The sequence below is a fragment of the Tamandua tetradactyla genome, chromosome 4 (assembly GCF_023851605.1).
Source record: "Tamandua tetradactyla isolate mTamTet1 chromosome 4, mTamTet1.pri, whole genome shotgun sequence".
NCBI classification, from domain to species: domain Eukaryota; kingdom Metazoa; phylum Chordata; class Mammalia; order Pilosa; family Myrmecophagidae; genus Tamandua; species Tamandua tetradactyla.
The window spans coordinates 140,910,178-140,933,936 of record NC_135330.1 but is presented as its reverse complement, the minus strand read 5'-3'; the positions used below and the strand labels follow the sequence as shown (position 1 = coordinate 140,933,936).

Genomic DNA, 23,759 nt, shown 5'->3' with positions numbered 1-23,759 from the left:
AAGATGCTGTAGTCCAAATCAAAAATATACTAGTGACACACAACAGCAGATATGAAGAGGCAGAAGAAAGAAATAAGTAAACTAGAGGGCAGGATAACTGATTTCAAACACACAAAAGAGCAAATGGCAAAAAAGATGGAAAATTTTTAGTTGAATCTCAGGGAAATGATGGACAAAACAAAGCTTACAAATATAAGAATCATTGGTGTCCCCAAAGGAGAAGAGAAGAATAAAGGGATAGGAAGATTGGCTGAAGATATAATGGGGGAAAACTTCCCAACCCTTATAAAAGATATAAATGTACACATCAAAGAATCCCAATGAGCCCCAAATAGAAAAAATGCAAATAGGCCTTGCCCAAGACACATACAGATTAGTTTGTGAAATGTTGAAGAAGCAGAAAATCTGAAAGTGGCAACAGAAAAATAATCTACTACATACAAGACAGACCACAGAAGACTGAGTCCAGACTATTTAACTGGCACCATGGAGATGAGAAGGCAGTGGTATGATATATTTAAGATCCTGAAAGAAAAGGCTTCCAGCCGAGAATTCTGTACCTACCCAAATTGTCCTTAAAAACTGAGGGAGGGGGGTGCAAGGGTAGTTCAGTGGTAGAATTCTTGCCTGCCATCTGGGAGACCCAGGTTTGATTCCCAGCCTATGCACTTTCCAAAAATACAAACAAAACATTCAACAAATGGTGCTGCAATAATAGGATACTCACATGGAAAAAGAATGAAATGTCAGCCCTGCCATACAGCATACAAAATAATAATAATAATAAAAACTGGGGGAGAGATTAAAATCCTCATACATAAACAAGAGATAAGAAAATTTGTCAATAAGAAACTGACCCTAAAAAAAAATTGAAGGGAGTTATAGGAACTGAGAAAAAAAAAAAGACAGGAGAGGGAGGTCTGGAGAAGGGCACAGAATTGAAGAGTACTAGTAAGGGTAACTTAAAAGATAAAAAGAGAAAGAGGGAAAAGAATATATAGATCTAACAAACAAAATCCAAAGATAAGATAATGGATTCAAGAAATGCCTTTACAGTAATAATTTTGAACGTTAATGGACTAAATTTACCAATTAAAAGATACAGATTGGCAGAATGGATTAAGAAATATAATCCAACTATATGGTGCTTACAAAAGACTCATCTTAGACAAAAGGATACAAATAGACTGAAAGTGAAAGGATAAAAAAAGATGTTCCACGCAAGCTGTAACAAAAAGAAAGCATGAGTAGCTATACTAATATCAGACAAATTAGAATTAAAATATAAGACATCATAAGAAACAATGAAGAACACTATATATTAATAAAAGAAATAATTTACCAAGAAGAAATAATCATAAATGTTTAAGCTCCCAATCAAAGAGCTCCAAGGTACATGATACAAACATTGGCAAAAGTGAGAATGATAATATTTCAACAATAATAGTAGGAGACTTCAACACACCACTCTCCTCTAGATAGAAAAATCAGACAGGATCATAAAGGAAATAGAGAACTTGAACAATTTGATGATTGAATTAGACCTAACGGAACTATATAGGTTGTTATATAGCAAAACACCAGTATATACCTTCTTCTTGTGCTCATGGAACATTCTCCAGGAGAGTTAATATGCTGGGACACAAAACAGCTCTTTATAAATTAAAAAACATTGAAATTATTCACAGCACTTTCTCTGATCACAATGGAATGAAGCTGGATATTAATAACCACCAAAGAGCCAAGAACTTTCACAAATATATAAAGATTAAATAACACACTTTTAAACACCCAATGGGTCAAAGACAAAATTGCTAGAGAAATCGGTAGCTATCTGGAGATGAATAAAAATGAGAATTCAACATATCAGAACTTACGGGATGTGGCAAAGGTTGAGCCCTAAATGCCTATATTAAAAAAGAAGAAAGAGCAAAAATCAAAGACTTAACTGCTCCCCTGGAAGAACTTGATAAAGAACAGCAAACTAACCCCAAAGCAAATAGAAGAAGAGAAATAACAAAGATTAAAGCAGAGTTGAATGAATGGGAGAACAAAGCAACAATAGAAGGAATCAATAAAACCAAAAGTTGGTTCTTTGAGAAAATCAATAAAATCAATGGACCACTAGCAAGGCTGACAACAAAATCAGAAAAGAGAGGGGGTACATTACCACAGACCCTGAAGAAATTTAAAAAAATAAAATCATAGGAGGATATTATGAACAACTATATATCAACAAAGTAGAAAACTCTGATGAAATGACAAATTCCTGGAAACACACAAACGAGCTACACTGACTTAAGAAGAAATAGAACAGCTCAACAAACCAATCACAAATAGATTCAATCAGTCATCAAAAATCCTCCTACAAAGAAAAGCCCAGGGCCAGATGGCTTCTCATGGGAATTTTATCAAACATTCCAGAAAGAACTAACACCAATCCTGCTCAAACTTTTCCAAAAAAATGAGGAAAAAGGAACACTACCTAACTAATTTCATCACTTTAATGCCCAAACCAGGTAAAGATGCTACAAGAAAGGAAAACTACAGGCCAATCTCCCTAATGAACACAGATACAAAATTTCTCAACAAAATACTAGCAATCGAGTCCAACAGCACATTAAAAGAATTATACACCACAACCAAGTGAAGTTTATACCCTGAATGCAAGGATGGTCCAACACAAGAAAATCAATGTAATACAGCACATTAACAAATCAAAAGGGAAAAATCACATGATCATCTGGATTGATGCTGAAAAAGCATTCAACAAAATTCAACATTCTTTTCTGATAAAAACTCTTCAAAAGATAGGAATCAAAGGCAACTGCTTCAATATGATAAAGGTCATAATGAAAAACCCATATCCATCATCATACTCAATGGAGAGAGACTGAAAGCTTTCCCCCTAAGATTGGGAATGAGAGAAGCATGCCCTCTGTCACCACTGTTATTCAACATTGTATTAGAAGTTCTAGCTAGAGAAATCAGGCAGAAAAAAGAAATAAAAGGCATCCAAATTAGAAAGGAAGAAGTAAAAGAAGTAAAACTTTCATTATTTGCAGATGACATGACACTATACTAGTAAAATCCTGAGAAATCTACAACAAATTACTTGAAGTAATAAATTCAGCAAGGTGGTAGGATATAAAATTAATGTGCAAAAATCAGTAATTTTCTATACACAAGCAATGACCTAACTGAGGAGTCAACTAAGGAAAAAATTCCATTGAAAATAGCAACTAAAAGAATTAAGTATGTAGGAATGAATTTAACTACAGTTGTAAAAGACTTGTACACAGAAAACTACATAATATTGCTAAAAGAAATCAAAGAAGATCTAAACAGGGAGAAAGACATTCCCTGCTCATGGAGAGGATGGTTAAATGTAGTTAATTAAAATGTCTATTCTACACAATTGAATGACAGATTCAATGCAGTACCAATCAAAATTCCAACAACCTACTTTGAAGACTTGGAAAAGCTCGTTACCAAATTCATCTGGAAAGGAAAGAGACCCAGAATAGCTAGAACTATCCAAAAAGAAGAAGAATGAAGTGGTAAGATTAACAGTTCCTGATTTTAAAACTTATTATAAAGCAACAGTGGTCAAAGCAGCATGGAACTGGCACAAAGGTAGAAGTATTGACCAAAGGAATTGAATCGAGAGTGCAGAAATAAACCACCAAATCTATGGTCAATTGATCTTCGACAAGGCCCCCAAATCCTCTGAACCTGGACAGAATAGTCTTTTCAATAAATGGGCATGGGAGAACTGGATATCAATAGCCAGATGAATGAAAGAAGACCGTTACCAAAAAAATAATAAATAAATAAAAAAAAAGAAGACCGTTACCATACACCCTATACAAAAATTAACTCAAAGTGGATCAAACACCTTAGTATAAGAACCAGCACCAAAAAGCTCCTAGAAGAAAATGTAGGGAAACATCTTCAAGACCTAGTTATAGAAAGTAGCTTCCTAATTTTTTACCTAAAGCACAAGCAACAAAAGAAAAAATAAATGAAAATTCCTCAAAATCAAATGCTTTTGTTCCTCAAAAGATTGTCAAAAAGATAAGGAGGCAGCCAACTCAATGGGAGAAAATATTAGGAAATCACACATCAGATAAAGGTTTGATATCCTATAAATGTTAGGAAATCATATAACTCAACAACAAAAGAACAAACAACCCAATTATAAACTGGGCTAAAGATATGAATAGGCATTTTTGTGAAGATCAAATACAGATGGCTCAAAAGCACATGAAGAGATGCTCATTTTCATTGGCTATAAAGGAAATGCAGATCAAGACTACAATGAGATACCACCTCACACCAATAAACATGGCTGCTATTAAACAAACAGGAAATTACAAATGTTGGAAAGGATGTGAAGAAATTGGGACACTTTTGCACTGCTGGTGGGAATGTACATTGATACAGCAGCTATGGAAGACAGATTGGTGGTTCCTTAGGAAACTAAATATTAAGTTGCCCCATCACCTGGCAATACCACCACTCAGTATATACCCAGAAGAGCTGAAAGCAGTGACACAAACAGACATTTTCACACTGATGTTAATAGCAGCACTATTCAAAATCATCAAAAGATGGAAACAATCCAAGTGCCCATCAACAGATGAGTGGAATAACAAAATGTGATATATACACAAGATGGAATATTGCACAACAGGAAGATGAAATGACGTCCTAAAGCACATGACAAGATGGATAAGCCTTTAGGATATAATGCTGAGTGAAATAAGCCAGACACAAAAGGATAGATACTGTACAATTCCACTTCTATAATCATAGTAAAGGTAAAATCAGAGGCTTATGATACAAAATATAGGGGACCTAGAGATACACGGAAGCTAAAGATAGGTGAATGGTTAGCTAATGAAGTGGAACTAAAATGTAAGGGAATAGGTAGAAGTGAAGGTGGTTCACTAGTGGGTCTATAAGCAATATTACCATATTGAAGGTGAATGTGATTGAAAGGGATTGTATAGACCCATGTGTCCCACTGATTAAGACTATAAATATAAAAAGTTCTTACATGAACACTGCAAAGGTATGAATCTTGTACAAGGAGTGTATAAGTTCAGAGTATAGAGCTAAAACTGCTATTTCAGGTTATGGGCTATATTTACTAGGAAAACATCAGCTCTATCACAGCAACACCAGGGGTAAATAATTGGGGGGAGGGACAAGAGTTAAGGGAAGTTTGGATTTTCTATTTGATGAGCATGTGTTTATTAGTTATCTTTCTCTTGGTAACAATGAAATTACCTAAAATTGAGAGTGCTGATGGACTGTTGGACATTATACATGCTGCCCAATGAATGGAGTGGCTGAAGGATGCACTGATTTAGAAGCAGATTGGCGAACGATGGTGTACACATATGATCGAATATTGTACAGCTACAAAAAGGAAAGAGATTGTGAGGCATGCAACAGTGTGAATGAACCTGTGGGACATTTGGTGAGGCAAAATAAGCCAGAAACAAAAGAATAAATATTGTATGGTCTCATTTAGAAAACATTTATAAGAAAGCAGGGGCCTAGATTGTAAGCTCTTACAGCAATAACATTTACTCTGGAGCAGTAATTGTTATTTCTGGATTTTGAGAGGCTTTTATATATATATTACCTGATATTGAGAGATAAGAATGAAGCTGATCAGATTGAGATCAAGGTAATTCAGAATTCAGGGGTAAGGAAGATATTTTCTGTATGTTTTGTTCAGAACCTAAATTTTCTGTAGCACATAATCTAACTCAAGCTGTCTGGATAGATCATTTAAACAATTTACACACAGGGAGCCCAGAATAAGAATGAGGGCCTTTTATCCTATAGTTCAATGTAATGCCTGATTACATCCCAGAGTATATTGAGCAGATAATCAAAAAGTATTGATGACGTCCCTTGAGGGATGGGAGAAAAAAAAATATGAACTATTAAACTTTACCACCAGGGAACTACTGATACTATGTCAAACATTAGGGACATCCAAATCAATAGGTCAAGCCCTTGATCTTGAGGCTTGCTCTTGTGAAGCATATATATATATATATATATATATATATAGTAGAGAAGCTTAGCCTACCTATAGGTGTGTCTAAGAGTCACCTCCGGAGGACCTCTTTTTTTGTTGTTCAGATGCAGCCTCTCTCTCTCTCTCTAAGCCCAAGTCTGCAAGTGAAATCATTGCCCTCTCCCCTACATGGGACACGACATCTAGGGGGAAAAAATCTCCCTGGCGGTGTGGGAGGTGACTCCCAGGGATGATCCTGGCCCTGGAACCATGGGATCAACAATGCCATCTGACCAAAGAGGGGAGAAGAAGTGTAACTAATAAAATATCAATTGGCAGAGAGAGTTCAAATTGAGTCGAGAGGCTACTCTGGAGGTCTGCAGGTCAAGATTCAGTTAGACATTGCTACCTATCTTAACTTGCTAAACCCCAACCAAAACCATTCCTGCCAATCCTAAAGAACACCTAAGGCATTATATATGATTCTACAAAGGTTCCATGCACTAGGGTAACTTTCTAGAAACCTACAACCTCCAGATGACTCCCTGGATCAGATAAATCCTGAAATACAGAGGGGCCAGCCTCTCCAAAACATCAACTAGTTCCATTCCAGTATCCCATATTATCAACAGCCTCTTCCAACATGAAAAAGTTAGAATGGACAGAGCCCAAATACCGTTAAAGAGTGTGAGAAAGATCAAATGAATAAGATTGCTGAATCATTATATTGTATTTTTTTTAGTCTCCAGGAACTTAGAGCAACTAGAGGTAAGAATGTAAAATGTGGAATAGTAATCCATACCAAACTCCGAAATCTATTCTACAACTAATTGTTGCTATGTGCTTTGAAATTTATTGCTTTTGTGTACATATATTTTTTACAAAAAAGAGAAAAAAGTCGATTGTGATGATAAATGCACAGCTATATGATGATATTGTGATCCATTGATTGTATATTTTGGATGATTACATGGTATGTGAATATATAATATATATCAATAAAAATAACATATACAGAGAAAAAAACTGAATTATCTTACTATTTTTACAAAATAAAAAGATAGTACAGGGTGCACAAGGATTCAGTGGTAGAATTCTTGCTTGCCAAGCAGAAGACCCTGGTTTGATTCCCAGCTCGTGCCCCATGCCGTCCAAAACAAACCATTACATTTTGTAAACAAAAGTCCCTATGATGTAAATACCCCATGTATGCCTCGGTGTGCGTGTTTGCATGTATACATGTATATAGGGAGATAAATCTAAAAAAGATATTACAAAGTTATTGTATGATGAGGCAATCAAAAATTATGCAGCAAAAATGTAGGAGGAAAGTGCTTTAGGGAACTACTAAGCAATTAAATTTAAAATATTTTATTTTCTCTGGTATTTATGATATTTGTGGTATTTGTCAACATTAAACATGTTTTCTACAAAAATAAATACTTGCTGTATTTTTATTTTTAATTTCTATTGTTTTTCTTAATGCAAGTCTCTGAAACAGTGTAAGTTTCGGCACCATAAATCCACTTCTCCCCCCACTCCTGGGTCCTAGATCTATTCTCTTTTACCAGTATTATCCAGAGATAATCTAAATTCATAATAATATCATATTCATAATATTGCCTCACTAAGTGCCAGGCAGTGTTCTAAGTGTTTACCATTTATTAAATCACTTAATCCTTACAATGACTCTAATGAGATAGATACTATGTATCTCAGATGAGAACACTAAGGCATGGAAAGGCATATTAACTTGCCCATGGTAAGTTTCAAACCCAGATAAGCTAGCAATTTAGTTGAAGAGTCTGTTTTTACTCTTTATTGTCATATAAAATTTCCTCTCCATACATACATAAGTGTGTGTGTGTGTGTGTGTAAAAGCATAGCTAAATAGAGCTTTATTCTTCACAAAAACTATGCACAGATTTCTGCACTCTTTTTCTCCGCTTAAAAATATAACTTTGAGACAGGACTAGCTACATAAATTGTAGGGCTTAGTGTAAAATCAAAGTGTGAGGTCCCTTGTCCAAAATTCATTGATAATTTCAAGATTGCAGCAGCAGAACATTAAATCAAGAATAGGGTCTTTTCAAGTTTAAGACCCTGTGTGACTGCACAGGTTGCATGCTCATAAAGCTGGCCTTACATAGAAATCATTGAACCCAGTTCTTCTGCCTCTAGCTCTTAATACAACCATAGATGCTTCCCATTGACTGCTCATTAGTTGGTCACCTGGTGCCACAGTCTAGAGCACACCAACTTTCCTATTTTGGTCGTCAACTAATTGAGGGAGAGGCAATAAGCACACCCACACAGCTCCTATTAGTGACGAAGAAATAAATTCAGAGAAAATGAAAGTCTGGTTACATAAATATATGAGAGAGATCTGAAGATTAGAAATCTGTAGTCTGTAGCTACCTTGCCTTTTATTTTTCTCTTTATTTTTAACAAGGTAACTTAGGCCACTAATTTGATGAAATCAACAAAACTAGCACTAAATTCTTTGCCAGTTCCTCTCTTCACTAAAACCAAAATTATTCCCAACCTAGCCCTACTGTATGCAAGTAAAATTTATCAAGTTGCTTCACCCAAACAATACTGAAAAATTTGTTTACTAGATTCTCTGCAGCCCTTCTTATCGGTTGGACTTTTTCTTACCTTTGTAGGGGAAGGGGACCACATTAAGAGGCTACCTGCCACTCATAAGTAGTAATCGATAAAATGACTTCCCACATAATTTTCTTACCTGCTCATGGAAGACTTGTTTGTTCCTATCTCCTCTGCATTTCCCAGCTGACGACCTATACCAGCTTAGGATATTAAGTTGACAACTTATTTACAAGGTGATTGATTGAACAAATATGGAAAAATAGGGTTAACTCTATTTTTAGAGTACATACAGAAAATCCAATTCAGAGCCATCCAAAAGGTTACAGACAAGACAAAAAAAAAAAAAAGGAGCAGAGAGGAAATTTTCCAGAACATTTCCATTTAGAAGCACGAAGAAACTTGTTGACTAAGGTATCAACATTATCTAGGACATGCAGTTGACAATCTGGCACAGGTGACGAAACTGACAAACACACACGGGAACTAGCACAACATTATCTGTAAATTGGTTGTGATTGAATACTTTATGTCATCAAGGGAATAAAGGCAATGAAAGAAAAGCCTTATTTCTCTGCAAAGAAAAGAATTTCTGTCAGAAAGGGATGAGGAAATAAAAGAGAAAAATGTCTTGAGAGATCGCTATGCATTCTGTAAAGTGCAAGCTGTAAAAGGAAAAGGAAAAAGCAGCTTGATTCTGAAGCTCTATTCAGTGTAATTTCGTGTAAGTTGTTCTCTAAGGAGAGAGATTGAACACTAATCAACTAGCATCTTCTTCCAGATGGCTCTAAGTGTGCCTTAATCTGTTTTTTAAGAGAGAATGGGATGATTCCTTACTGAGAAGAGGCACATATTGAGACTTGATCAAAGGATTTTGCCAATACATATTTATAACTTAAAGAGCACTCTCAGAATGGTTTATAAGGGTTTTCCTTTTACTAAGGCACTGTCAGGCATTTGTTTGTTGGCTCATGATTGTTGAGATGATGGCATCCTTTAGTTGAATTCTGGTTCTTCAGGAGCTAAATGACGTGTACAGAGTTTTTTTTTTTTTTTGCTTTGTTTTGTTCTGTTTTTGCAAGAGACCCCTAATCGATATTTGTTGAATGAATGGGAAAAAAAAAGAGGCCACATCCTCATATCCAATGTTGTACAAGCTGACAAAGTAAGAGCTGAAAGAGGAAGGTTGGGTTGGCAGTCTTCAGTGGAAGATAAGGAGTCAGAATGCCATCCGTATTTACACCAAACAGAAGATGTGCATACAAGTGCAAGATTTGCACCTGTGGCTTCTCCAGCTTCATAAATGTTCTGGGCTAAATTGCAACACCCCCCAAAAGATATGCTGAAGTCTTAATCCCCCATACCTTGGTTGTGATCTTATTTGGAAATAGGATCATAATAACAGATGGAATTAGGCAAGTTGAAATGGGGTCATACTGGAATATCCTTAATCCAACATGACATGACTAGTGTCCTTAAAAAACAGGAAAAGAAACAGACAGGCACAAAGGAGAATGCCATGTGACAAATGAGGCAGAGAGTTAACCCCAATGATTGTCAGCAAACTATCGGGGGCTAGGAAGAGGAAAGGGAGGATTCTCCCTTACAGATTTCAGAGTTCTATCTAGCCTCCAGAACTGTGAGATGATAAGTTTCTGTTGTCTTAAGCCATTCAGTTTATGGCACATTGTTACAACAGCCCAAGGAATCTAAGATAATGAGTAATTTTAGCAGTTTTTCTTTAAAACACAGCAATAGGACTATACCTAAAACAATACCACTGGGCCAACTATGAGGTAGTAATTTCTCAAGAGAAGTTGGGAGAAATGATCCCTGAGAAAAGATACCTGGTCATTGCACTTATTCATTTTGGGCATTTGTTTATTCCAAGCATTTATTGAGCACCTATCAAGTCTCAGGTATTCTGCTAGATCCTGGTGTTAGGGAAAGAAAATATATAACATTTCCGCTCTTCCCAAGTTAAAATCTAATGGAGACAACTTCATCACAATAGTACTCAGTGAGGGTTTGACATCACAGTAGTACATGTGTGTGGTAGCACATCGAAGTATACTTAACTCAGACTTAGGATGTTACAATCTATTTCTAGAGAAGCCCGAGAGCATTGACCTAAAACTGTGAATTAGAGAAACAAATAGATGGGGAAGGCTATTCCAATCCAAAGGAATAGCATTTGCTAAAGCTCCAAGGTACCACAGAGAGACACACTGGGAACTAAAGGAAGTTCATTATGACTGGGGCAGAATAAGAGAATGCGCATGGGAGATGGAGGGATGGACTTAGCAAGGAGGTGAAGACAGAAAGAAGTCATCTATTCTCCTTTACACTTGGACATGTAGTTGAATTAAATTCTGCAAACACAGGCTATGTTAAATGCTGAGAGAAATACAAGAATCAGCAAGACACTGCCTCTGCCCTCAGAGAGTGTGGGATCTATGTCAAATCACAGAACAGATGTTTCATGGGAAGGGAGATGTCCCATGGTGATACTGAGAGTGATGGCTCATGAAGGGAGTATAATTTCATTCTTTCATTTATGGATTTTAGCTGTGATTTCAGGTGTGTGCTTGTGTTTATGTTCAAAACACACTTACAGAGATTCTTGAATTCTCTGCATTCTACCAACATTAAGAAATGAAAGTGATATAAAGCAATTAAGGATCAAAATAATCTCTTTTGAATTCTAGAAACATTGAGAGGAGGAAAATTATATCATAGAATAAAATTGCAATACTATGTGGGGTTTGTGATGTAGTAGCAGCAGGTGGCACCTAAAGACATAAAGAAGAATTCATTTCAAAGTTTCCCTTCATTTAGTAAAGTATGAAAAATCTGAATAACTTCTGATTTAGTAAAGTAATAATAGCTGATCATTGCCCTTCAAAGTCCATATATTTGATTAACATATAAGCTAAAGAATCCCCTAGGACTTTGAGAGCATTCTCAGAGTGAAAAGAAATTTGCAATTTTCGAGATCAACAAATAAAGGCAGTTCATCAAAAAGTTAAATATAGAATTACTATATTTCCCTGCCTCAACCTTCCACTCCTATGTATATAGTGAAATAAGTGAAAACTGGTACTTAAACAAATACATATACATTCATGTCCACAGCAGCACTATTCATAATGGCCAAAAGATGGAAACAGCCCAAATGTCCATCCATGGATGAATGGATAAACAAATTGCGGCATACACACACACTGGAATATTATTCACCCATGAAAAGGAATGAAGTACTATCTACTACAACATGGTTGAACCTTGAAAACAGTACGCAGAGTGAAAGAAGCAGACATGAACGGCCATGTATTATATGAGTCCGTTTATATAATATATCCAGAATAGATAAAGACATAGAACAGAAAGTAGATTAGTGGTTGCCAGGGGCTGGGGTGGGGGTGGTAATGTTGGGGGGGAGGGGAAAGGGAAGAAACTGCTTAATGGGTAATGGATTTCCTTCTGGGGTGATGAAAATATTTTGGAATTAGAGGTGGTGACTGCACAACATTGTAAATGTACTAAATGACACTGAGTTACTCATTTTAAATTGGTTAATTTTATAAGAACTTCGACTCAATAATTTTTTAAATTTTAATATCTGTTATCCCCCCCAAAAATGAAGACTGCATATCTTAAGGTCATGGATATTTCAATGAATATGCTTAAGCTAAAATGAAATGCCAGGCTCCTCATCATTATTTAGGCAATTTAGTAATTTTTTTTTAATTTAATTTTGATTGGATATTAGGAGGTTTGGCTCTTTCTAAGGTTCTTTCTGGAGATCCAATTCCTACTTTATCAGAGCTATGATTAATTGACCTTCCAAGTAAGAGTACTTTGAACAAAGAGTTACATAGCCCATTACAACCAACCAACCAAACAAACAAACAAATTATAATAATAACAACTATGAAAACCACTATCCCAAAATATTGGTTCCTAACCTCTGATCAGAAGACCCCTGGTGCTACTTCAAAGACATTGTAAATCCACGTGTCTGCCATGCCATGTCTCTAGGCTAAAGAAGTAATCTTATGCAGTTTTTGCAGCTTAAAAATATGTACAGATAGTGTTATATTTTAATAAACAGAAAAATTTATGGGTTACTAAATTTATGCTAGCTTTTTGTCATATATTCCAAAAAAAAAAAAACATATACTAAAAGTAAAATTATGAGATAGCTTGATGTTTTTATCCTCATTCTGCATGGGATTGGGAAGGCCTATTTAGTTCATTCTGCAAGTAAGAGAGGTTTTTAGACACATTAGTTTGTTCTCATTCACAGGCCACTCACTTACAAGCATATTATACACAATTTTGTGGATAAATATTGAGAATATAATGAAGGCCAGCAGAATTTTAGCTGGTCTGAGAAACGCGCACATGTGCTATCCTCCTCTGACATAAAGTCCCACAAAAATCCAAGGGCTGTTCAAACAGGAGAACATATTCCCTTGTCTACTAAATGCAAAATTATATCTGAATCTCAAGTGCAGTAATCTTCTTTGGTCTAACTTATCAGGTGATGTTATCACTTTTCTCCAATGCATGATGCGTTCATCCTGTTTTTCAAGATGCAATTATTCATGTGACTCACTGCAAGCTATCTTAAATCCTTTTTGAAAGTAGGTGTGATATGAATAATAACAAATTAATTAACTGGCAGTGTTTTAAGGAATTGATTTTATTATAAAGCAAGAGTTATTAAAAACATATGGATATTTTTCTGAATAATGTATCCTACTGAACCTATATCTTTGTGAGAATGGAGAACAAACTTTTCAATGCCAGACAAAAAAACTTATTCAAAACCACTTATTCAAGGGTGCTGCTGACTGTTAGGAAGAAAATATAAATTTGACCCATCTGCCATAAGTTCAGATGATGGTGGGGTGGAGGGATGGGAGATATCTTCAATGGCCAAGTTCACAATTTAATGTGTGTTTTTGTTTGATGTGCTATAGAAGTAGAGAAAAAAAGAGCAGTGAAATTTTTATGGCAGTTGGGAGAGAGGAGATGAATCAAGGAGACATTTGAGATGTCTCGAAGGATTAGCTGTTTTTTACTACGCACAGAAGAGAGGGAGGTCAATCCAGGGGAAGGGATCAGTAGGAATGAAGGCACACTCCCAATTTTCCTCCAACCTCTCTGGCTATTTATTAGCTTTTCTTCCTTGACCCACCCCTAAAAAATTGGGATTACTCGGGATTCTAGTGTGGGGCCACTTATCATCTCACTCCACAAACAAGTCTTAAGCAATTGCATCCACACCCATGAAGGCTTGATTCCCATCTGTATGTTCATGTCAACTAAATATGTATCTCCAGCCCAGATCTCTCTGCTGAACTCCAGATGAATATAACCAATGCCTTTGCGACATTCCTTTTTTGGTATCTCACGGATACCTCAAATTCAACATGTTCAGAACTGTATTCATCTTCTTTTCATGCCCATTCCTCCTCAAATTTCCCCATTTCAGTTACTGGCACTACAATTCCCCTGGTGATCACCAAACCCCTGGGAGTCACACATAACTCCTCTTTTTTTGTGACCCAGCCCCTATCCAACAAATTATCAAGTTCTGTCAAGATAGTCTCTGAAGTGGTTCATGAATTTATTCATTTGCTCTGTCCCTATAGCTACCTCCTTATCTTTAGCCACAATCTCTATGTTCTAAATTACTGGGTAGTAACTAGTCAGCTGAAGGTAAGGAGAAGATAAGCAGAAATGTGAGGCACAATGAAAGGGATACATGTTGGAAGTGGTGTCCAGAGGTCACGGAATGGCACCAGGCATGACTTGATGCTATGTGTTGCTGGCAATTACAGTGAGCGTAGCTGTGTGTGAGACATATAAGCACAGCAAGCACAGGACCAAGCTACTCCTCTGCAGGGAGGAGTTTTAGCAGTTGTCCTCAGAAATACATTTGTCTTGAGTTAAAGGGACACTCTCTGTAGTCCAAGACCAGAAATATTGATAGAGGCTACTAATGTGCAGGAGAGGAGGTCCTGTCCTTCTTGGTTTCCAACATCAATTGCTCTCAAGGACTCTGTGAGAAATACGTCAGGCTTTTGTCTCAAAGATTCAATAAATATTGCATTAAATGAATGAATGAACTCTATTTCCTCATTTGAGATTTGTTAGTTTATAGCTGTCTATTTATCTGTTTATGTGTGTGTTGAACTCGTAAAGCTCATTTTATAATAAAGAAGGTAACCTTTATGACACATTTGTTGCAGAAAAGATTTTTCACAGTTTTCTTCCTTTAATTCATCCACATTAGCAAATTTGTCTTCATGTTTCTTTGTCATGTTTTCTCTTGCATCCAGACACAGGAATCTTTTTTGCTTCAGTATATGCCCGGAGTGCTTGGAATTCCCTAAAGGGACCAGGACAAGAGACAGGCAGCAGAGAAGAGCATTTAGATCAAAGCGAAGACATGTCTCGAAACTAAAATCTGTAATTCAGACAGGGCTTTTCACTTGAACATAAACATTTCCACATTAAAAAATGCTTTTCGAACACTACCTACACTCAGTCAACTGAACGTTTGGAATAAGTTTTCAGTATAACTCATTTCAGTCGAGTATGTCTATTTTCAGAATGACCATTGTGCCAAGGACAAGTTGAGCAAGTGACTTCCCCTAAATGTTTTGGCAATCCATCCTGAGGATACACTGCCAGTTATCAAAGCACAATCACGTTCGGTAGGACCGAAGCCTAAACAGACAGGAATGGGACCACTGTGCTCGGAAAACAGGTCCCCAGGGTGCTGAGCCCTGTCTTGATATCAGGTTTGATTCTTCTTACTTCACTTAAAAAAAGGTCTAAAAAAATTTCTTAATGTTACTCATGGTAAAGAGTGTAAATAGTATGGAAAATGAGAATAAAAATTTGCTTCCTTCACCAGAGCTCATCCCATTTCCATTTTTCAGAGGTAACCAATGATGACTTTTTTCAGTATTTCATCAGCTATTTTCTATGTATACACAAATACACATAGTGTATACATTTTCATCCAAATAAGATTAGAATATACATATTGTTCTGCACATTGTTTTTTTTTCAGTTGGTAATACATGCTTTATATATTTATGAGACATACAACAATAATTTGTATATGTAGAGCTAATTTTTATATTGATAAATACTACAACATGTGATAAGCCTTTAGCAAATATAATTTCGAAGAGAGTATAACATCAAGGAAATCCATTAGCAAAGTAACTATATAGAAAGAGATCAACTCCATAAAAATAAAGTTGAAAGCTGAAATAAATGAATAGTTTTTCAAAAACCTTTAAATTTTGTCTTGTAAGGTTGCCAATGGACCATGCATGCAAGGTTATTTTAAATTCACAGTACAGTAAGCCCAAGCGAATCAGCTCACCCACTTGGTAGAACCATCATGCTTGCCTAACGAGATATTACACTGCCAATAAACCAATACATGCCTAGCACTCAATAAATATTTGTGGAATAAAGGAATCCACTATGCAAAGTGAGCCAGTAATTAACCTTGGCAGCACGCTTTCACAAACTCGACACTCCATAGAGTATCACCAGTGGCTCCTATAACAGCGGCTGTCTGCAAGTTAAACATTAAAAATTCCTTCATTTATTTAGCCCTATTCCATTAGAATTGAGACCAGTTCTGATTTAGTAGGACCTTATTTTCATGGCCTCCTTATTCTCTTATGCTTTCAGCTCATCCTGGTTACATAAGAATTCCATGGGTTATCAATTTTCTCCCTGACAATTGATATTAATATCTTTTTTTTTGAGAATGCCTTGGATGAGGACAGTGAATCCCCTTGATTTAGATTTGTGATCAGGTGCAGATGTCTAAGCCAGCAATGTTTGTTTTTGCATAAAATTCCAATTTTCCTATTATTAAGGTCTTACCTAATTATTTAACAGTAACAGTAGGTAATAATTTTGCCTTTTTAGAGATGCTTAACTTTACCATTTAATCAGCTTGAGGTTTTATTCATTAGGAAGGAGAGCAGGGAGCCATTCCCATGATATGTAGTGATAGGACACTCGGCTTATTGCTTGTGTGAATAGACAAGAATGAAAACACAAATTAGATTTCACTGGGTGAGAAAGGGTTTTATTGGATGAAGCAGAAAAGAAATGTGGTCATTACAGGTGGTTAGAGAGCCACCATCAGTACGAGAAAGAGGGAAACCACAGGCCTCTCACTATTCCAAGGAGAGGAATATCCCTTTTTGAGTTTTTTTGTGGCCTAATTGAGAACTGGAAATTAAGACATTCTGGTTCTGCTTTGAATGATTTCACGTTGATCTTTTTTACTTTGGCTTTTTAAGACAATTAACTGTGACTTGATCAAAATATCCTCAGGTGAAAGCCTTCTTGACCAAAAGAAAGAAATGAGACAAAATGAAGTTTCAGTAGCTGCGAGATTCCAAACAGAGTCAAGAGGTTATCCTGGAGGTTATTCTTATGCATTCTATATACAACCATTTTTAGTTTATGGTGTATTGGAGAGGCTAGAGGGAAGTACCTAAAACTGTTGAGCTGTGTGCCAGTAGCCTGATTCTTGAAGACGATTACATAACGATATAACTTTTACAATGTGTCTATGTGATTGTAAAAACCTTGTGTCCGATGCTCCTTTTATCCATGGTATAGACAGATGAATTTTTTAAAAAAAGGATAAAAGTAAATAAATAATGGGGGGATAAGGGGTAAAATAAATTGGGTAGATTAAAACACTAGTGGTCAACGAGAGGGAGAGGCAAGGGGTATGGGATGTATGAGTTTTTTCTTTTTATTTCTCTTTCTGGAATGATGCAGATGTTCTAAAAATGATTATGGTGGTGCATATACAACTATGTGATGATACTGTGAGTTATGACTGTACACCATGTATGGGCAGTATATGTGTGAAGATTTGTCAATAAAAATATATATTTTTAAATCCTCAGTGTGCAGCAGTTTAAGAGCACAGCTATGTAACCATTACATTGTAAGTACTTCTGAATTCAGAAATAACAGGAACTAAATGTAGGCAGGACATTTACAAGTCAATGATATCAGCTTAAACAAGGCTTCTGGAATTATGTTGCTAAAAAATCTGCATTATTTTGTAATTCAAAAGCTAGTTAGAATATCGGAACACATAGGCAAGCAGGAAAAGGCTGTTTAACATTACTCAGAACTTGCTGCAGGTGAAGAAAGGATGTGGGGCTCCATCTTGCTAGTTTTATTCATATTAGAAGAGATATAATTACTCAATTCATTCTCTCATGTTTTTGCCTCAGTGATTGAAGCATCTCAGAGAGGGAGGGCTCTCCAGTTTCAGGTCATCAAGCACCTCCAGCTACAACCTTGAGGTCAGCATCTCCAGCTCACTTAGCTCTGCAGTTTACAGCGATGGTTCTGAGTTCTACATGCACATTAGGGTCACCTGAAGCATTTAAGAAATTACGGACGTCCAGGCCCCAACCCAGACCTTTTAAATCAGAATCTCAGGAGCCACAGTTTTGTAAGAGTATTTTTAAATCTCCATATAAAATTCTAATGTGCAGCTAGAACAGAGATTGGTCCTGGCAAAAGGGATAAGAGGACATCCTTAACATCTGATCTTGACCCAGACTTTGCTTCTGAGACAGGTTCCCAGGATAGTAGAATCAACCTTTGAAGGGATTCCTGACTCTTTGGGGAAGCCTGGATTGAGACTACAAATTTGGGGCCACTCTTAATGGAGAGGCAAGACCTACTTCATCCCTTCCTTACCCTCAAGACTAGTATGGAAAAGAGTAGTTACCCTGGGATTCCTCTTATCAAATCTAAAATCCTGGAGCAGGGCAGAGGACTTAGAAATAAATGTCTTAGAGAAACCACAGCCTAGAATCATCGATTTAGATACAGACTAGTTCTTAGAGATGAGCTTCTCTATGCTCAGCAACTTTCATATTTCATTTCACCAGCACATCAACCTCTTCAGCTTCAGTTAACAGCCCATTTTACAGATGAGGAAACAGTTCAGAGCACTTAAATAATAAGACAAAAAAATATCATTCATCTCAGAAGTGGCCAAACCAGGATTCAAACTCAAGCTTTCCAATTCCACATTCATTATTTTCTATTAGATGGTAAAGCCTCCTCATCATGTGTCTCTGCATCACCTTGCCACCTGTGAGCATTTAAACGGCAGCTGTAAGCAGGAGGCACAATGGTTTGGCTTGGTGCCATTGTGACCACCATCTCCATTCCTGAACATGGAGCTGAGATTTTGGACATTTTGATGTGTTTAGCCCCAAAGTAAATTTCTCTAGACAATGACAAGTGATAAAAGGAGCCCTTCTTACCCGGTTCAGATTTAAGTTTTGAGAATTCAGCTACCTGTGCCAATATGCACTCTCTCAAACTGATGACTCTTTTCTCCCTGAACCTGAAAAAAAGGGAGGCATTCAAGAAGGAAGAGGGAGATTGTGGGTTTCTTTGGCATGAATGGTTTCCTGCATTCTACTCCATGAAAAAAAAGATGATAAGCATGGGGAAAGAGTCCTAGAGAGTTTATGAGGAGATCAAGAATGCCTCCTGCTCCACTGCATGTTTCAATAACTAAAGACTGATTAAAGGTCACAAATTATTTTAAAGAAATGGAGTTAAACTTTATTCTCATCTTAACAAAAATTACTGTAATGATCACAAAATGGAAGTTTAACTGGGGCCAAAAAAAGGAGTGAGTTCTGAATGAGGGCAAACCTGGGTGAGATACGTGGACAGCCAGAATACAGATAAAGTAATTCAATATAAAAAGTAAAGCTAATCCATTTTATTTCTTTTATACATTTTTAAAACGAATATGCATAATTCCAGATATGCAAGTACCAGGTTTGTGTTTCCTATCCCAAAGAGCTCTGATGATTACACAGAGAACATTTAAAATCCCAGTGAAATCATGTTTTAGAGTTTTATTAAATATTTATGGCATTGCATGAAATTGATCAGGATGAGAAGGAAAGACATGCTTCGTTGGCTTTGCCACCTGCCTCGCCAGGGCTGCTGAACTCGCGTGTGGATTCCAGCCCCTGTACTGTAAGATAACCTCATCCTGGACCAAGTCACCTGCAACATGGAGAAACTACCACCATGTTGAAAGTACTCTGCAGTTTGTCCCGGTTAGCGGTACAAATGTTTTTATTTTCTGAGTAGTAGCATGTGAAAAATGCTGGGAAGCCTTCTAGACTCAAAGCCACAAGTAATGTAAACTCGAATATTTATACTGTGCATGGCCCATATCAGAGTTAGGATAGCTAGATTCACCAGGGCAGTGTAAACCCCAGTTCTCGCCCTCGTTCAGCTGGGGCTCTGGGTCCAAAAGTGAAGGGGACCAGCCATCCTGTCCAGCAAGGCGTCCTCCAACAGGAGAAAAACGTCCCGACCTTTTCCAGTATCTCCACAGGCTGGCAAGCAAGCACTGCCGTACGGAACTCATTAAATTTCTATGGTCAGTACCATCCTCATGGAATATTCAATATTCATGAAACTCCTATATTTGATAGGTAAGTAACAATTATTGAATCTTATATTTGAAACTTGATGTGAAATAAAGCACAGAGAAAACCTGTGTTTTTGAAAGCAGAACATGCTATCAAGGGGAAAAATTATATATATATACATATACATACATACATAAACACACACATGTTTAACAGTTAAGTAAAATACTTGAGATTTTTGAATGTTAGCTCTATGAAGAAATAGAATGTCTTAGAATGTTCACCCTATTACATACCCTGGCAAATAAATATCAAGGCAACCATTTAAGAATATACATCAGGGTCTATGCTGAGGAGAAAAGCATGCATTCTAGGATTACAATTATAATTCTACTTCTAGAAAATTGAACCATACCGCATTGTTAGCACTAAGTGCATCTCCCTTGGACGTTATATAAAAGAATGACAGTATATTGAATGACCTTTAATAATTCAGTTTCCTTCTAAGGATAGTGATCTGTATTCTAGATTCAAGCATGGGTCAGAGACTAAACAAGGGAAACTCAAAGAGAATAGTTCCAAGGAACAAATAAATTAAGAAATACAAGCATCTGATCTATTTCCTTCAGATAATTCCCTTTGATCTTTAATGTACATTAATACATATACACACAAATGCATATATTTATCATCCCCCCCCCTTTGAAGTAAACAAGCCTAATAACACCAGATGTGAATTGCAAGTTTGAATTTTAAATGTTGACGGGCTCCGAATGCTACACGGGAGAAGCAGGGAGCAACTGGAGAGTAGAGTATCACCGTCCGAAAACACAGCTTTGGGCCTTGGCAACAGGAGGCTGGCAACAAGGCAGCCTGGGAGCTGTCACTGCTACTGCTTCCTCCGCCACGAGGAAATGGATGTGAGTGTGGTTTCGTTCCAGAAATGCTGCAGCTGGGCACAGTGAACACTGCTCTGGCACCTGGTTCTTGCAAAAGCACCAGAAGGCTTCTCAGTCCTCTCCAGAACTGGGAAGGTGCAAGCTATAGACTCAACCAAGTGAAACGAACACCTTGATTACCAAGTGGCTGCCAAGGAGACCTTCCGTTTGTCTTAACCAGCATTCTACACAATAGCCTGTTCAGCCAGCAGAAAACCACCCTGCACGCATGGGAGGTTCACCAGGCAGCTGGCTGCCCCCTCTACTCACACACCCTCATCTTCATACACTGGCATATTAATACTTAAGGGGATTCTCACCCTCTCTCCCCCACAAAACAAAAAAGCATTCTTTCAAGTGGGAAGTGAAGCATGAGATGATGTTTCTAAGACCCTGGGCAGATGGTAAAGAAAGGCAAGGTTGGAATTTACAGAGAGCCTGTACTGGAACAATGTTTTCAAGTTCAACCGAAGGTCAACGGTTTGTTACATATAAGAAACATGGAAATAAATGTTCTCTCTTTTTTCCAAGTGATTTGAGGGAAATATTCTCTCTGAGAAAGCACTTCCTTATGCTTCTTAAGATGAAAAGAAGGTTTCTATTTATGTAGCATCCAAATGTCCTGGTGAGAAGCAAAGCTTATTTGTCAAACACACTGAACATACCCACCCATACTGACTCATCCACTGTCTCAGATGCACTCTGCAATCCAGAATCTTTAAAAAGGAAAAATCACATATTTTGTTGGTACTTATTCTGACTTTTGTAGCTTTGCGGGGTTTTTTTTTTACTTCAATATGTTACTTTTAAAAGCTTTTATGTTTATTGCTAATTTCCCCCTTTTGGGGCTCAGTTGTACAATATGGTATGTGTGTTGGCTTGTAATTTTGGAGCTGAATTTATGGGCCTGCTATAGTTCAAATGGTATTCTATTTTTACTTGTTTTATTTTTGCCTAGGCTTGATATGTTTTATGAGGTTTTTTCCTATAGTACTGGCATTCATAACCAGTGTAACCGAAATTCTGTCTTATTTTATACTCCTTCAAAGTCTCAAACATACTTATTTTCTTTTCCTTTGTGTGATGTTGGAGCTTGCTGTGATTTTCTTTTTCTTTTCTTTCTTTTTTTTTAAATATCTGGAAACATTTCTTTAGACATCAGAAACTCAAAGTTTGCATGAAATTCCTCTGGGAACCTTTAAATATGTATTTGTTGGACAGAGAGGAGAGGCAGCCAATACTGGTTCTTCTGCCCACTGAGTCCCTCTGTACAGTGGCAGGGAAGGGGATGGAGCTGGAGTGAGGAGACAGGGGGTCTGATTCTCCACCCTTTCCCCCAAAGCACTTAACCTGCCTAGGTTTCCTTTTCCTGCTTTAGGGAGGTGCTGCCTCAGTGCTCCCATTTATAAACAGACTGTTCTTTTCTAGGCTTCTCACTTTCACAACAAAAATGAGCCCAGCTGCTAGTGCCAGGATATCTTGTACAAGGCTAATTGGAACATCCAAGTAAAATCCAAAAACAAAGGACAAACAAAGTGGTTTGGAGCAACACAGGGCAGTCCAGAGAGATGGACGCCTGAACTGGCTCAAGGAATAATAATCTTTACAAACCACCCAACCCAAAGGAAGTTATAAAAAGCTTAATAATTCCTCAGGAGAACCTAAATCTAGCCTAGCCTTTCCTCTAACTAGCTAGCGGACTTTGCAGAAGTAACTTCTCTAGGACTGATTTTCAGATAAGCCAGAGATGAAAGGGACAACAAAATCCTTAAACCCATTTCCTCTTTCCAGTGTGGAAATGGAAGGTTGGAGCAGTCCAGGGACCTGCCACAGCCATGGTTAATTAGGGGCAGGCTGTCTGACTCTCAGTAAAATGCTGCTGTTGTTGTTTTGATTACATTATGCATTTATTCTCACCCATAAAATCTGGGTGGCAGCAGGGTAGGGGATTTATTGCCAAAGTTTCTTGAACTTTGAGTATTGACAAGTCCGTGACTATAGGAAGCTGGGTTGGAGGATGTTCAACAAGCAATGGAGATAGCCATTGCTTGTTCCTTTATCCCTTCTTCCCTTGTCTTCTTCACCCTATCACTGCTTTCTTCTGCTGCTCTCTCCTCCCCCCATTTCCCTCTGTTCTTCATGAGTCTGAATTTGGAAATACCTTATCACAGGGTTAGTTTATACTCTATTTTGCATAGTTTATTTCCTTTGGAGGAAAAGGACTAGAGATAACTAATTGATAAATTAAAAAATATGTTCCTTCAAAGAGAAAGTGTTTCCAAAAATAATTTTTAGGGAGATGAAATTCGGGAGAAAAAGATCTTATTTCATATTTTGGGTTTCAGAGTTTTAACCACGTCTATAAAAGAGGTCTAGGGAAAAAAAAAATTAGGAGGCTTGCTTCTGAAAATGCAGCATTCTAATTCAAGTGTTGTATGAGAAGAAGATAAAGCAGAGAGTACTCATTGTGCTAATGTGAAAAAGATGAATGACACCTAAATGGGTTTTCTTTGCATCACAGACTGTGGTTAAGTGTTTTACATGCATTTGTCACTGCTATTAATGTAATCACATAAAACTTTCTCTTGTTCTCAAGTGCTTTTAAAGTGAGCTATTTGAGCTTTTGATACTGCAGGTTTTCCTTCGCTTTCAAAATTAGCAAAGGTAATATGTAAG

At 37.1% G+C, this 23,759-nt stretch overlaps 1 long non-coding RNA gene across 2 annotated transcripts in view; it reads right to left on the bottom strand.

Moving 5' to 3' along the window:
- Positions 1–14,827: 14,827 nt before the first annotated feature.
- Positions 14,828–23,759, bottom strand: part of LOC143679389 (uncharacterized) — a 259,400-nt gene continuing 250,468 nt past the window's right edge. For both annotated transcript variants that reach the window (XR_013173710.1, XR_013173707.1), the window contains exon 6: positions 14,828–15,050. This is a non-coding gene — a long non-coding RNA (uncharacterized LOC143679389). The remainder of the gene's footprint in view (positions 15,051–23,759) is intronic.